This window comes from Hippopotamus amphibius, chromosome 3 (genome assembly GCF_030028045.1).
Source record: "Hippopotamus amphibius kiboko isolate mHipAmp2 chromosome 3, mHipAmp2.hap2, whole genome shotgun sequence".
Lineage (NCBI taxonomy): Eukaryota > Metazoa > Chordata > Mammalia > Artiodactyla > Hippopotamidae > Hippopotamus > Hippopotamus amphibius.
The window spans coordinates 1,965,532-1,978,900 of NC_080188.1; the positions used below are offsets into that span (position 1 = coordinate 1,965,532).

The 13,369-nt window shown below is 37.1% G+C and overlaps 1 pseudogene; it reads left to right on the forward strand.

The window, feature by feature from the left end:
- The first annotated feature begins 5,722 nt into the window (after positions 1-5,722).
- On the forward strand, positions 5,723-6,423 carry LOC130848053 (coenzyme Q-binding protein COQ10 homolog B, mitochondrial-like; annotated as a pseudogene).
- Positions 6,424-13,369: the final 6,946 nt, after the last annotated feature.

The following is a 13,369-nucleotide window of genomic DNA, read 5'->3' on the forward strand; positions in this document are numbered from 1 at the left end:
TTTGTAAAAGACTCAGATGAAAGAATATTAATACATTCCGTTTCACACCCACAGTTAACAGATCTATGTCAATTGCATTCATTCATTCATTCATTCATTTATCCAATTATCTAGCGCCTACTATGTGAAAGGCTCTGTTGTAAGTGCCGCAGATACACAGATGGGCAAGAAAGATAATGCCTTGTTCTCGAAGAGTTTATGGTGTGTTGAAAGGTGTGTAGCAAATGCATAGTAAATAAATAAATGCCATTCAAGTAACTCTAATTTGGTAATAAGAACTGTAGAGAACACTTGGGGAGACAGGAAGAAACTGTTAATGTAGATGAGATCAACAAGGGAAGGCTCTCTGAGAATTTGCACACAAACCTGGAAGACTGGAAGGAATCAGCTAGGCAAAGATCTGGGGAAGTGGTATTCTGGGCAGGAGGTGTTAGCCCAAGGACACGAATGGGTAAAGGGGCTTGGGGTGCTTGAGGGACTAAGAGACCTGTGGTCTTGGAGCACAGTGAACACTGACGTGGAGATGGATAGAATCATACATGCAGGCAGCAAAGCCCAGATCTCAGAGGGCCTCCACGGCCACGGGAAGGGAAGGCTGTGCCGGGAAGCCGCTGGCACAGTCCTCCGCAGAGCAGTCACCTGCTCTGGAATCAGCACATTCCCAAGAGCAAGGGTTTTCCAGGGAATAATGGCAGAGATAGAGGATGGTATAAACAAAGGGGTTGATTCTCAAATCAAATCATGCGTTTTCCTCATTTTTTTAACAAAACACATTTAACATTCCACAACAAGAAAGGAGTTTGGCTTTGAATTGATAGGCATTCACTTACCTAGTATTCTTTTCTCTCTGAAACCGACTGTTTGTTTCAAAATTTCCCCTCAGTTATAAACCCCCAGTCCTATATCATAATAATCGTCTATGCTAATCAGCTTGTTTCTGAAGCAAAAAGGAAGTCTTCTGAGTGTGTACTCAAGGCCCTCATCAGAGACAGTATGTTAGAATGTGGGCAAAGACCAGGCACCTCCAGACAGTGGGCTGAAGCTCCATCCACCACTGCCTCCTTGATGTACTTGGTCTCAACCTTGCTCTCTGTCTTTGCATCACTTGCTTACCATTCAAAGGCCTTTGATAAGCATTCCACTGTCTTTTAGAAAGAGCCCTGTGGGAAGGTTTGGGGGATATTACCCCAGGGGTTAAAGATTAATTCCCATGAACTCCTGTATTTACTTATGAAGAGACTGACATCGAGAATCATAGCAGGACTTGTTCTAGATACTTGAGCTAATTTCACGCAGAAATATCACTAGAACACAGATGCCGAATATTTTATATCACGCACTTTCCACTGCACCACAGGGCGTATCCTGCTTTATTTTTATGGAAATCCAGGCTCATCCACTTGCTAGCACTTCTTCTAGGTACATTCTTCTCCCCTATTAATGTGAAAAATAAGTCAAATTGCTACCTTAGCCTATGTCTATCGATCAAGATTTAAAATAGGCAAAAAATTCCTTTTGTAGTTTTCAAGATCTTAGGAAAATATCTTATGTAGTATCCTCTCTCTCTCTCACACACACACACATAGAAATATATATACTCACTGCTATATGTAAGTTAGAAATTTTAGGCCTTTTATTATAGATCACAGATCTATAATAAATCATAGATCATTCTTTGACAAGAAAGTGAATAAAACGGATAAGAGCCTCAGAGAAATTCTGAACAAGGGAAGCATGATGAAACCAATCGAGAAATGATGGGATGGAATGCTTGATGTGTAGTTGTTCTTCTTCCCTGGTTAGAACAAAATTAGAGTTTGATGTTTGAATAACGGATAAGTATTGGGTCAGGCGCTTCTTTGGTACTGCTGTTAATGACTAGAATAGATGAGAGCTAGACTAACTTCTTTATCTTTCGGAAGAAAACGTAATGACTGGGATATAGGTATTCTGGCTGCTAATTCCAGCCAAATTCTAGAACGCAATGTTAGCTAGAGGAAAACACTGGATTACTCTAAGTTCTCAATTATCTCCCTGTAAAATGAGGTGGTTGTAGGAAAAGCTTTCTAAAATTTCTCTTTCTTTCTGTATTTCTCTGGTGTTGCACAGGTGGAAAGAGTCCCAACCCTGCCACTAAGCGGCTTTGGGATTTTGTACACATTTCCTTCCCTCCCTGAGCGCCAGCCTTTTTATCTAGATACATAAAAGCCTAGGACTTGCAATTTCCCTTATAGGTTAAAAATTCGATGTGATCACTATAAAGAAGATAGGCTTTCTGCATTCTGTTGTTTCCCTGATGGCAGGATAACTTTGTGCCGTATCTGTCTTCCCAGACCCCTCCCCCATTAGATATATGTGTATAGGGTGAGCATCATACATTGTTACCTGAGAAAATATATTATAGACAGGATCATATATAGACGGTATCAAAGAGATATATGTATTTCTTTAGGTTTGAAAAAAATAACCCAAAAAGATATTGTACTTCTAATTATTCACATGATATTTTAGCCAATTGACAATTCCTGAATATAATGCGTGAATAGGTCCTAATGCTTTTCTAACTGCATAACATTATCTAAGGACAAAAAGGTACACGGGTCTTCTGTACTTATAATAATCATAAATGCTTTTGTTACAGATTTTGGAACTACAGAAAAATATAAAATATAACTCACCTCTAATTCTATCACCTATAGGTCATCTGTATATCTGGGCACTTCTATTCTATATTTTTATATATATTTGTGTATAATTTGGGTTATAACATAAATGCTAGATATCATATTTGATAAAAAAGTAATTGTTTTCAGTGTATCAAAGTGATTTTTAATATCTTTTCTTAGGGATATTTCTTGGCATTAAAAACTAACATATATCATTTTTTCTATTTTACATTCTAGGATTCTAAATTATTCAATTTTCTATTTTTCTATATTTCTAATAATTTATGCTATTTTGTATTTTAGCATTGTCACATTGTATGATATTTAACTCACGCATTGAACACTTACTGAGTGCTTTCTAAGTGCTTAGAAAAGTGCCAGGTTTGGGGACACCCAGTGATGAATAGCACATAGTCCCTACCTTCACAGAGCTTCTACTTCAGCCAGCTAGGGGAGGCGTCATTTGAAGCATGTGACAGATATCCTTGTAAGAAAAAGTGATAATAAAAGCCTAGGAGAACAGAAAATAGAGAGTCCTTAAACCATTCCAGTCATGTCTGAAGGAAAAACACAAGTGAATTTAGAACCACATATGAAATAAGAAGTGAAACTTTATCAGACCAAATATATGAAAAGAGCATATATATGTAAATACATAACGAAAAACCCACCACAATCAAGGAAATGTCTAGAATTTCCCAAACCAGCTCAAGCAAGAGTTCAGAGTGAGTGCCTGGTAATAAGAGAATAAAATAAGCTAGGCTCAACCAGAAAGCCACATGGGAATGGATTTTGAAAAAAGATCTAGTGAAACGAATGACAAAGATAACGCTTACTGTGAGCTCTGGGCTAAGGCCCGTGCTGCCTCCTGAACACTCAGATCCCTGCTATTACCAGGTGCATCTTGGAGACGAGAAGACTAAGGCACAGAATAAGTGACTCAGGTGCAGACAGGTAATGGTGAAGCTGCAGCTTTAACACAGCGGTACTTGGCTTCACAGCAGTGCTCTCCTCACCAGCCTCTTAGCCAGAGCTCCATAACTCCTCTTTGCAGTCACAGCACGTCTCTCTGTGTGCATCAAAGAACTGCGAGAATAAACGTGAAAAACTCATGCTTTACAAAGATCTCTCTATTGGGAAGGAAATAGTTGTTTCTTCCTTTGGCAGTCTCCCTTGCCTCCTATATCATGGCATCCTTGAATTACAATAAAGAGAACTCCTTTGATTTATATTTAGCTAAATTTGTTTCCCAGCACACGTCCAGAGAAAGTTCCCTGCAATTGTTTAAAGATTTGTTTTTTGACCACAGGCCAAGAAAAATGCTTTTTCTCACCAACTTCCCTCATTTATCATTTTCGTACTCAGTCTTCAAGCAAACACCCTTATTTCTCCTGTGATATTAACTTATTTATAGTAATGACAATATTTATGTAGTGGCTTCACTCATGAACACCATATAGTATATAAAGAATATTGATCAAGTGATTGGTATTAATCTCAGTACCAAGCCTTTCCTTGCATGTGGACCTTGACTAGTAAATAAAGGAGCCACTGGAAAGCCCACTAGCATTGTAGTGGCATAGCTTCAGTGGCAGGTGTACACGAAACGGAGACTCTGTGTGTGTGTGTGTATTGGAACTTTGACTAATGATCTATTTATGAGAGCGGGATATGTAAGTAAAACTTTGTCAATATCCCTAAAGTTGACCTCAAACCAGAGTCTTCTTACCCTTTCTCTAACTGCTTTACCCAACTGGGTTTTTTCAAAAGCACGTGGTATATTTCTTCCTCTTCGTGGCCCTATAACTTACTGCAGATATAGAGATATGAATACCTTGGAAAATGCCTAAGAAAAGGCAATGGGAGTGATTAAAAGTTTAGGAAGTAGGTCATAAAAGGAAACCAGGGAATTCAAAGACAAGTGAAGAGGAAAGGATGCATAATAAATCTTTATGTTCTGGAAGAGATGGTGTACAGATGGAAGCAGTGAATATGTTTCCTCTCTTCTCATTGGGACAAGGGAAAAAAAGTCATGTGAAAGCTGAAGTATGCGGAATTGACATCAGAAAATCAAATAAATAAATACTGTATATTTATATGTATTAAAATGTATATTAAATGTATATACATTAAAATGTATATTCTCTCTATAATGTATATTTTATAAATAGTTATAAAATATATAAGAAAGGATATTACAGTATCCTGTCTCTAAAGTTTTCTTTTTAAACATGGTAATTTATTTGATTTAATTAATACAATACAAATATAAAACTCAAGAGCACAAATACTACGGAGATAGAGATAAAAAAGCATTTAGCAGTTTATGGGCGGGACAATATGGAGTTATTATTCCCTGGTTACGTGCTAAAAGAGAGATAAGTAGGAGGGATGACAGCACTGATGTATATCCCGTGTACAATTAGAAGCTGGAGGTTACAATCAGGACCTAGAGATACATATGTAGGCGTCGTTAGATTATATGTGATATTTTCAGGAAATATGAATGTGTGAAATCTCCAAAGAATATTCAACAAATACTGGGTTTTTGTTTTGATGAAGTTAATTATATGATCAGACCCTAGATTTTCTGTTTTGTGATTACAGAAAGAAGTTTTTCCCAGAAAACTCATCTGTACAACTATCGTAGATATGTATTTTATTTTTAAAATGTGTTTTCTTAGTTTTTTGTGCAGATAAGGAAAAACTAGTGGGATGATTTTAAGTAAAATTTATACAATGTATACATTGGAAAGCCAGATAGCATAGGCTGAGGTCCTACAGTTCAACCCATGGACAACAGATAATTAAAGGCTCAATATCTTCTCAAGCAAGATCTGATAATCTACCTGGAAAGAAAACAAAAAATTAAAAAGTGCAAAGTGGTGAAAAATAGATTATTTTAACACATGGCACCAGAATTCACATAGTGGGAGGGGTCTCCTTAATTTATATGGTTTGAAAAATGGGACATCTCCCTTTCAAATACAAGGGAAAGACTTTGTAACTAGAGAGTGTTTGAGAGCTCCTGCAAGAGAACTTGCTTTTTCAGTAAGATGATCATGGCAGCTCGGAAAGGTCAGAGAGCCCTGACGAAGCTGGTCTCGGGATGCCGTCTGAAGCCTGTGGCAGCTGTGGGAGCCTTGGCTCCAGCGCAGGGGCCTGTGCAGAATGTCAGATACTTAGCTCCCTGTGAGGGCCTAAGGAGATACATGCAAGAACTTCCTCCAGAATTCCTGCGCCATTAATGAGCAAAAGAAGAGCATATTCACAGAGGAGAATTATAGGATATTCTATGCAGGAAATGTATGAGGTAGTCTCAGGAATGGAGGATTGCATGCATCTTATTCCTTGGTGCGAAAAATCAGGTGTAATGTCAGGGAGATGTGGATACTGCAAAACACAATTAGAAAGTGGGTCTCCACCTGTAGCGGACCGCTCTGCATCAGGAGTGACCTTGGGGAAACCACATTCTGTAAGGCATCCTGTAATGAAGGGAAGCTCTTCAATCATTTGGAGACTGGCGTTTTAGCCCAGGTCTTCCTGGCTACCCAAGAACTTGTATTTTGGATTTTTCAATTTCTTTTGAATTTTGCTGACTTCTACATTCTCAGCTTGCCACATTTTTTTTTTTTTTTTTCTCAGCAAAGTTGTAAAGCAAATGGTAGCTGCCTTTGAAAGAACAGCATGTAAGCTGTATGGTCCAGAAACAAATATACCTTGGGAGTTAATGTTTCATGAAGTTTATCACATGTGAAGAGAAAAAGGAAATGGTCACCTACTTGTAGCTAGTTTATTCATTTTAGGAAGTGCTTTCCATCGTTCGCTTTCAGAAGTCAGAAAGCATTCGTCAAACTCAGTTTTGATTATAAACCTGTACCATTGAAAATTTGCACTTGGAGTATGGAACCACGCGTACATAGAATTCAGTCAAGTGTAATTCAGAGTAATATATATATATATTATAATATATATAATATATATATATATTAGCATATTTATAGTAATGGATGGCACCACAGTTGCTAGAATACTGACATCACTTTTCTGAACAGAAATTGGAACTGTAAATGTAAACCTTTTAATTATCACCTCACCTGAAAGAGGGTGCCTGAGATACTCACGCAGTGTGTATTATATTAACCATATCATATTTAAGTTATTAAATTCAGACTATTTATAACTTATTGTCTTTAGGAACATGCCTCATGGCTTAGGATATTTGAGTAATCTGTAGATATTTAAAAGAAAAACTTTGACTTAAAAATACTGTTAGGAAAGGTTCCTTGGCCTTTTTCTTATTTTTAACTTGTTCTTATGGGTAGTAGTAGATAATTCAGTGTTATACTGAGGTTAGCTTCCATATAAACAGTGATTTATTGATTTATTGATTTTGTAGTGGTCCAGTGTTTTAAGCTGCTTTTCTCATAGTTTGTAACCCTCTCCCAGGTACTCTGGCTGCTATTTCAATAATGCTGATTGCATGTCAAATTTTGTCTACAACAGAGGGCAAAATTTTATGAAGGAGATTTTATTAAGATAAGCTGCTTGATATGTCTTGAGCACCGTGCATCTTTATTTTTTACTTACTGTGTGTACTCATTTTCAATAATGTATTTCAAACTGATATTTTTGTAAACACATCAATGTAAGGACTGAAGTGATAACTTAATGAAGTTAATTTGTTTAAAAAAAAAATAGAGAGAGAGAGAACGTGAGTTTTGCTTTTGGTTCTAAGAGGAAAAGTCATGGTCTGGGGTTGACCGACAATAGAGGTCCAAACAAAGGGATGGAATGGTGGAAATCGTAATTATCTATCAAGATCTATCTGTTGTCTATTATCTTAATAAAGAGAAAGACCAAGAAATAGGGTGTTTTTGTTAATATGGGAATGCTGAAGGCAATGTATCATTGTTTCTGTTGGCACATCCCTCCTCTGTCTTCTAACTAGATCAAATAAGTATATTCAGTGTAACTTTCAAGTGCTGGTAGGAACAGACTAGGTATGATGGTTAACTTTATGTGTCAGTTTGACTGAACTAGAAGATGCTTAGAAAGCCAGTAAAAACATTATTTTGGGTGTGTCTGTGATGGTGTTTCCGGAAGAGATTAGCATTTGAGTCAGTAGACTGAATAGAGAAGTTCCACCCTCTTCAGTGTGGGTGGACATCATCTAATCCATTGAGGGCCCAAACAGAGCAAAAAAGTCTGAGAAACGGCAAGTTTCTGTTCTCTTTTCTTGAGCTAGACATTCATTTTCTCCTCCTCTCAGATATCAGAGCTGCTGGTTCTCAAGCCTTTGTACTCTGTGACTTACACCACTGGCTCCCCAGGTTCTCCAGTCTTTGGACTTGAACTGAATTATGCCACTGACTTTCTTGTTTCTTCAACTTGCCATAACTACATGAGCCAATTCCTATAATAAATGCTCGCTTTATATCTATACTTATATCTATATCTATATATCTATATCTTTTTATTCTATTAGTTCTATTTTTCTGGAGAATCCTGACAAATACACAGAGTAGCTCACATTAAACCACCTGTTAATCATAACAAAAAAGAACAAGCAAAAGTGTTTTTTTGCTCAAAGACATCAAGACATTAACAAAGAAAAAAGATGACAGGGCCAGGATTTAAGAGGAGATGGTCCTGTACTTATGCTATGAGAATTCTCAATTACAGAAGAGATTGCTGAAAGCCAGAGAGGTCTTGAGAAGCCTATGAACAGGGGATCCAAAATGTGGAGTCCAACACCTATCAGAGGTAGGAGCATGATAAAATTTACACATATTAGGTGTAGGTATGTACACCTGAAATGCCATGTGCTTAAAGAAGGAATGAAGTTGAAGGAGAAATTTCTGGCGTGGATGAAACCATAGGGTTACACTAGAAATAAAAATTACAGTTGATCCTTTACCAACATGGGGGTTAGGGGTGCACTCTTCTACCCACATCAAAAATCCACATGTAAATTTACAGTTGGCCCTCATTTCCAAGATTCTTTATGCATATGTTCAACCAGCTGTGGATTGTGTAGTAATGCCGAACATACTTATTGGAAAAAACTTACGTATATGTGGATCCATGCAGTTCAAACCCATGTTCTTTAAGGGTCAACTGATTTGTTTTTGTTTTTTTTTAATGAAACAACCAAAAAGAAATCTTGGAACTGAAAACACAATATCAGAAATTGAGAACACAGTGGATTGGCTTAACAGAAGACTTGACGGAGAAGAAGTGATAATAAAATAAATGATAGGTCAGAAGAAAAATCCAAAAAGGATGGAGAAATGCAAAAGAGACAATAAAAGACAGAGTAAATACAGTGAGAAGAAATAAAATATGTAACTGGACTCCAAAGAAGACACCCAGATAGTCAAAAAGCACATGAAAGGATGCTCAACATCACATATCAGAGAAATGCAAATCAAAACTACAATGAGGTATCACCTCACACCAGTCAGAATGGCCATCATCAAAATGTCTATAAACAATAAATGCTGGAGAGGGTGTGGAGAAAAGGGAACCCTCCTACACTGTTGGTACAGCCATTATGGAGAACAGTATGGAGGTTCCTTAAAAAAACTAAAAATAGAACTACCATATGATCCAGCAATCCCACTCCTGGGCATATATACAGAGTAAACTTACTTTGCAAAGATACATACATCCCAATGTTCATTGCAACTCTGTTTATAATAGCCAAGACATGGAAACAACCTAAATGTCCATTGACAGAGGAATGGATAAAGCAGATATGGTACATATATACAATGGAATATCACTCAGCCATAAAAAATGAAATAATGCCATCTGCAGCAACATGAATGGACCTGGAGATTATCATGCTAAGTGAAGTAAGTCAGATTGAGAAAGGCAAATATCATATGGTATCGCTTATATGTGGAATCTAAAAAAAAATTGATACACGTGAACCTATATACAAAGTAGAAATAGACCCACAGACAAAAGTAGGGAGTTTGGGATTAACATATAGACACCACCACATATAAAATAGATAACCAACAAGGACAACTATATTCAATATTTTGTTATGACCTATAAGGGAAAAAACTCGGAAAAAAAATAGATATATATGTATGTATAACAGAATCACTTTGCTGTACACCTGATATTAATGTAACATTATAAATAAACTATACTCCAATAAAATGTTTAAAAAGAACTATGTAACTGAAGTCCCAAAGGGAGAGGAGAGAAAAAAAATGATTCAGAGAATACGTTAAGGATTAATGACTAGAAAATCTACTAATGTTAAAATATATCACATCAGAGCACCAAAAGATCGCTGTACGGCTTCTGATTCCAGATGTTTTCGTATATTCCACCATATTTGTTAACAACTGCAACAAAAAGACATAGACACATTTTCTAAAACAACTGGCAACACACTGGGAACGTTGCAGAGAAAGAAGATCGTCTAGGAGTCTCAGGATGTGAGGACCAACACAAGGGAACTTCTGCTCTGCGGCTGCAGAGACTGCAGGCAGTGCCCAGCCTTTCTCCACAACTGCGCAGTAAGATGTCGTGCACGTCCCCTCCTCCCCAACAGTACAGTTCGGGGAAACGTTCAGAGAAGAAGGAGCTGCAGAAAGGGATTTTCAAACTCTGTACATGATCCCGAGCAGACCTCTAAGCGGCCCATGCCCGAAACTGACAAGAAAAAACACAGCAAGCATAGAGAACTGAGCACTGCTGGGGAACACCATGCAGGATTCAGTTTGCCTCTGGTAAAAAACACACAAAATCCCACTGCTACAGCTTTGAAAACAATTGGCATTTTAAGCACAGCTCACAAAGATGGACCAGGGTGTGCGTTCCGGATCTAAACAGGTTTACTGCCAGCTACGTAGAAGATTTCGGTAGGAGCCAGGGTCTCATAACATGACACTCATGTATAATGTGTAGGATAGAATCCAGATGACTCAGCCTAGCAACAGCCACCATGACCTTGATATCTGTGAGAAAAGGCAACTGGAAAATGCGAACACTGAGATGACACAAGGGCTGGAATCGTCTGATAAAGATTTTAAAGCAACATGTGGAATGTTTGTGTCACCCCCGTATTTGTATGTTGATCCCTAAACCCCTGTGTGGTGGTATCTGGCGCTGGGGCCTTTGGGAGCTAATTAGAAGTAGGTGAGATCATGAAGGCAGGGCCCTGGTCTCATGGGATTAGCGCCCTTGTGAGATGAGGCACTAGAGAGATGCTTTCTTTCTCTCCCGCCCTGTGAGGACACAGCAAGAAGACAGCCATCTACAAGCCCGGAAGAGAGTTCTCACATGAACCTGATCCTACTGGCAGCTGCTTTTGGACTTCCAGCCTCCAAAACTGTGAGAAAATAAATTTCTGTTATTTAAGATACTCAGTTTGTGGTATTTTGTGATGGAAGCCTAAGCCAACGAAGACAAAGAACTGCTGTAAAAATCCATCAGGCATTTACAAATCCTTCTCAAAAAGACTCTACACTTAGAAATCCTCGGTAAAGAAACAGAAGATACGTAGTAGAGCCAAATGGAAATTTTCATCTGAAAGATCAAAGAACTGAAAGTAACAACAACCACAAAAGTAAAACATCATGAGTGGACTCAATGACAGAATGAAGACGCCCCAAAAATACCGGCAAGCTGAAAGACTTGTCCTATCGAATCATCTAATTTGAAAAACAGAGAGACGGCAGATAGAAAAAAAATAAATTGAACAAATCTCAGAGACCACACAGATCTCAGGAACTATAGCAAATCTAGCATTCATGTCATCAGAGTCCCAGAAGAGAAAAAGTGTAAGCCTGAAAAAAAAGTGTGTGATATTGGCATAAGGATGGATATATAGAATAACAGAACAATATAGGTCCCATAAATAGAGCACCTGTGTAAAGTCAGTTGATTTTTGTCAAAAGTGCCAAAGTAATTTAATGAAGCAGGAAAATATTTCCAATAAATGGTGCTGGAGCTAGATATCCACATTAAAGAGTCATAATAATCTTCACCCTTACCACAGATTGCACACAAAAATTACTTTGAAATGGAACATGGACCTAAACATAAAATCTGAAACTATAAAAGTTCTGAAAGAAAAGATCTAAAGGAATCTCTGTGACCCTGAGGTAAGCAACTTTTTTTTAAAGGTAGAGAGCCAACAGAAATAAATATAAAGCCAGAGTTAATAAATTACATTTACTCAGAATTTTTACAAATATCATCTTGAAAGACAATGTAAGGAAAATGGAAAGGCAAGCCAACAAGCTACATACTGAGAGAAAATATATGCAAAATTTATATCTAACAAGACATTATCAGGTTGGGCAAATAATTCATAATAAGAAAGCAAACAATCCAGTTTTTAACTTAGCAAAAATTTGAACGACACTCCACCAAAGAAGATACATGAATGGCTAATGAGCACATGAAAAAGGACTCAATAATGTTAGTTACTGGAGAAATGAAAATTAAAGCCACTGGAGATACCAACATACACACTAGAATGGTTACAACTGAGAAGACTGACAATAGCAGGCTTTGACAACGATGTTGAGCACCTGGAATTTTACACACTGCAAGGGGGGTAAAATGTGAAAAACACTTTAAAGTACCTAAGAACTACTTTGGGTGTTTTTGGTAAATTTAAATAAACAACTTTTGAATGACAGAAATTCTGCTCCTAGATATCTAACAATAGGAGTGAAAACATGTCCACGCAAATATTTGTAAAAGAATGTTCAAAGAAGCTTTATTCATAATATCTCCAAACTGGAAACAACGGAAACAACTGAATTGTCTATCAATAGGTGAATAGAAAAACTGTGTTATTCAACCAAATTACTATCCAAGAAAAAAAGAGAGTAACATGTATTAATCTCTAAAAGGTTATGATGGGTAAAAGCAAAAATATACAAAAAAGTACGTACTGCGTTTTTCCATACATTTGAAATTCCAGAACAGGCAGAACTAATCTGTAGTAGCAGAAAGCAGATTTGTGTTTGCTTCACCTGGAACCAGATGGTGGAGATTGATACAAAGGAGGACAAGGAAACTTTCTGGGGTTGTGGCATGTTGTATATCTTGACTGTGGTGGTGGATACAATATTCCATACATTCTTCAAAATTTAGCAACTTGTACACTTAAATGAATGTATTGATTAAATAAAATGTACCTCAATAAATTATATGTATATATTTATGCATGTATATATACACACGCAACCGAATATAAACGTGTGCACGTGTATGTGCACAGGTACATTTTTTTTCATAGGAAAGAAGAGGGTGAAAACTGTATCAGTGTACCCTACAGAAGGTTGCTAATAGGAACATAATTCTTCTAGCAAGTACAGCACTACAATGCACTATTAAAACAAAACTAACGCCCACAGAATTAGATGCTTCAAAAATCATAAAAATAATCACTGCGTTACATTATCATCATTTATGCATTCAGTAGCCTCCATAATGTTTTCTCTTAAAAAAAACTATTAAATGCCGTAAGAAATACATTGTTTAGAGGCACTTATAGTAGCAATGGGTGGACTGAATGTTGATTTTCTAAGGCAAACAATTTTCTCCTGATGTGACAATTTTGTAAAGCTGAATTATTTTAAGATGCCCTTACAATGCAAATATTTTATGTTATAGATACATATGGAAATGATGTATTTCATTTTCTTCTGCAGCCAGAAAGA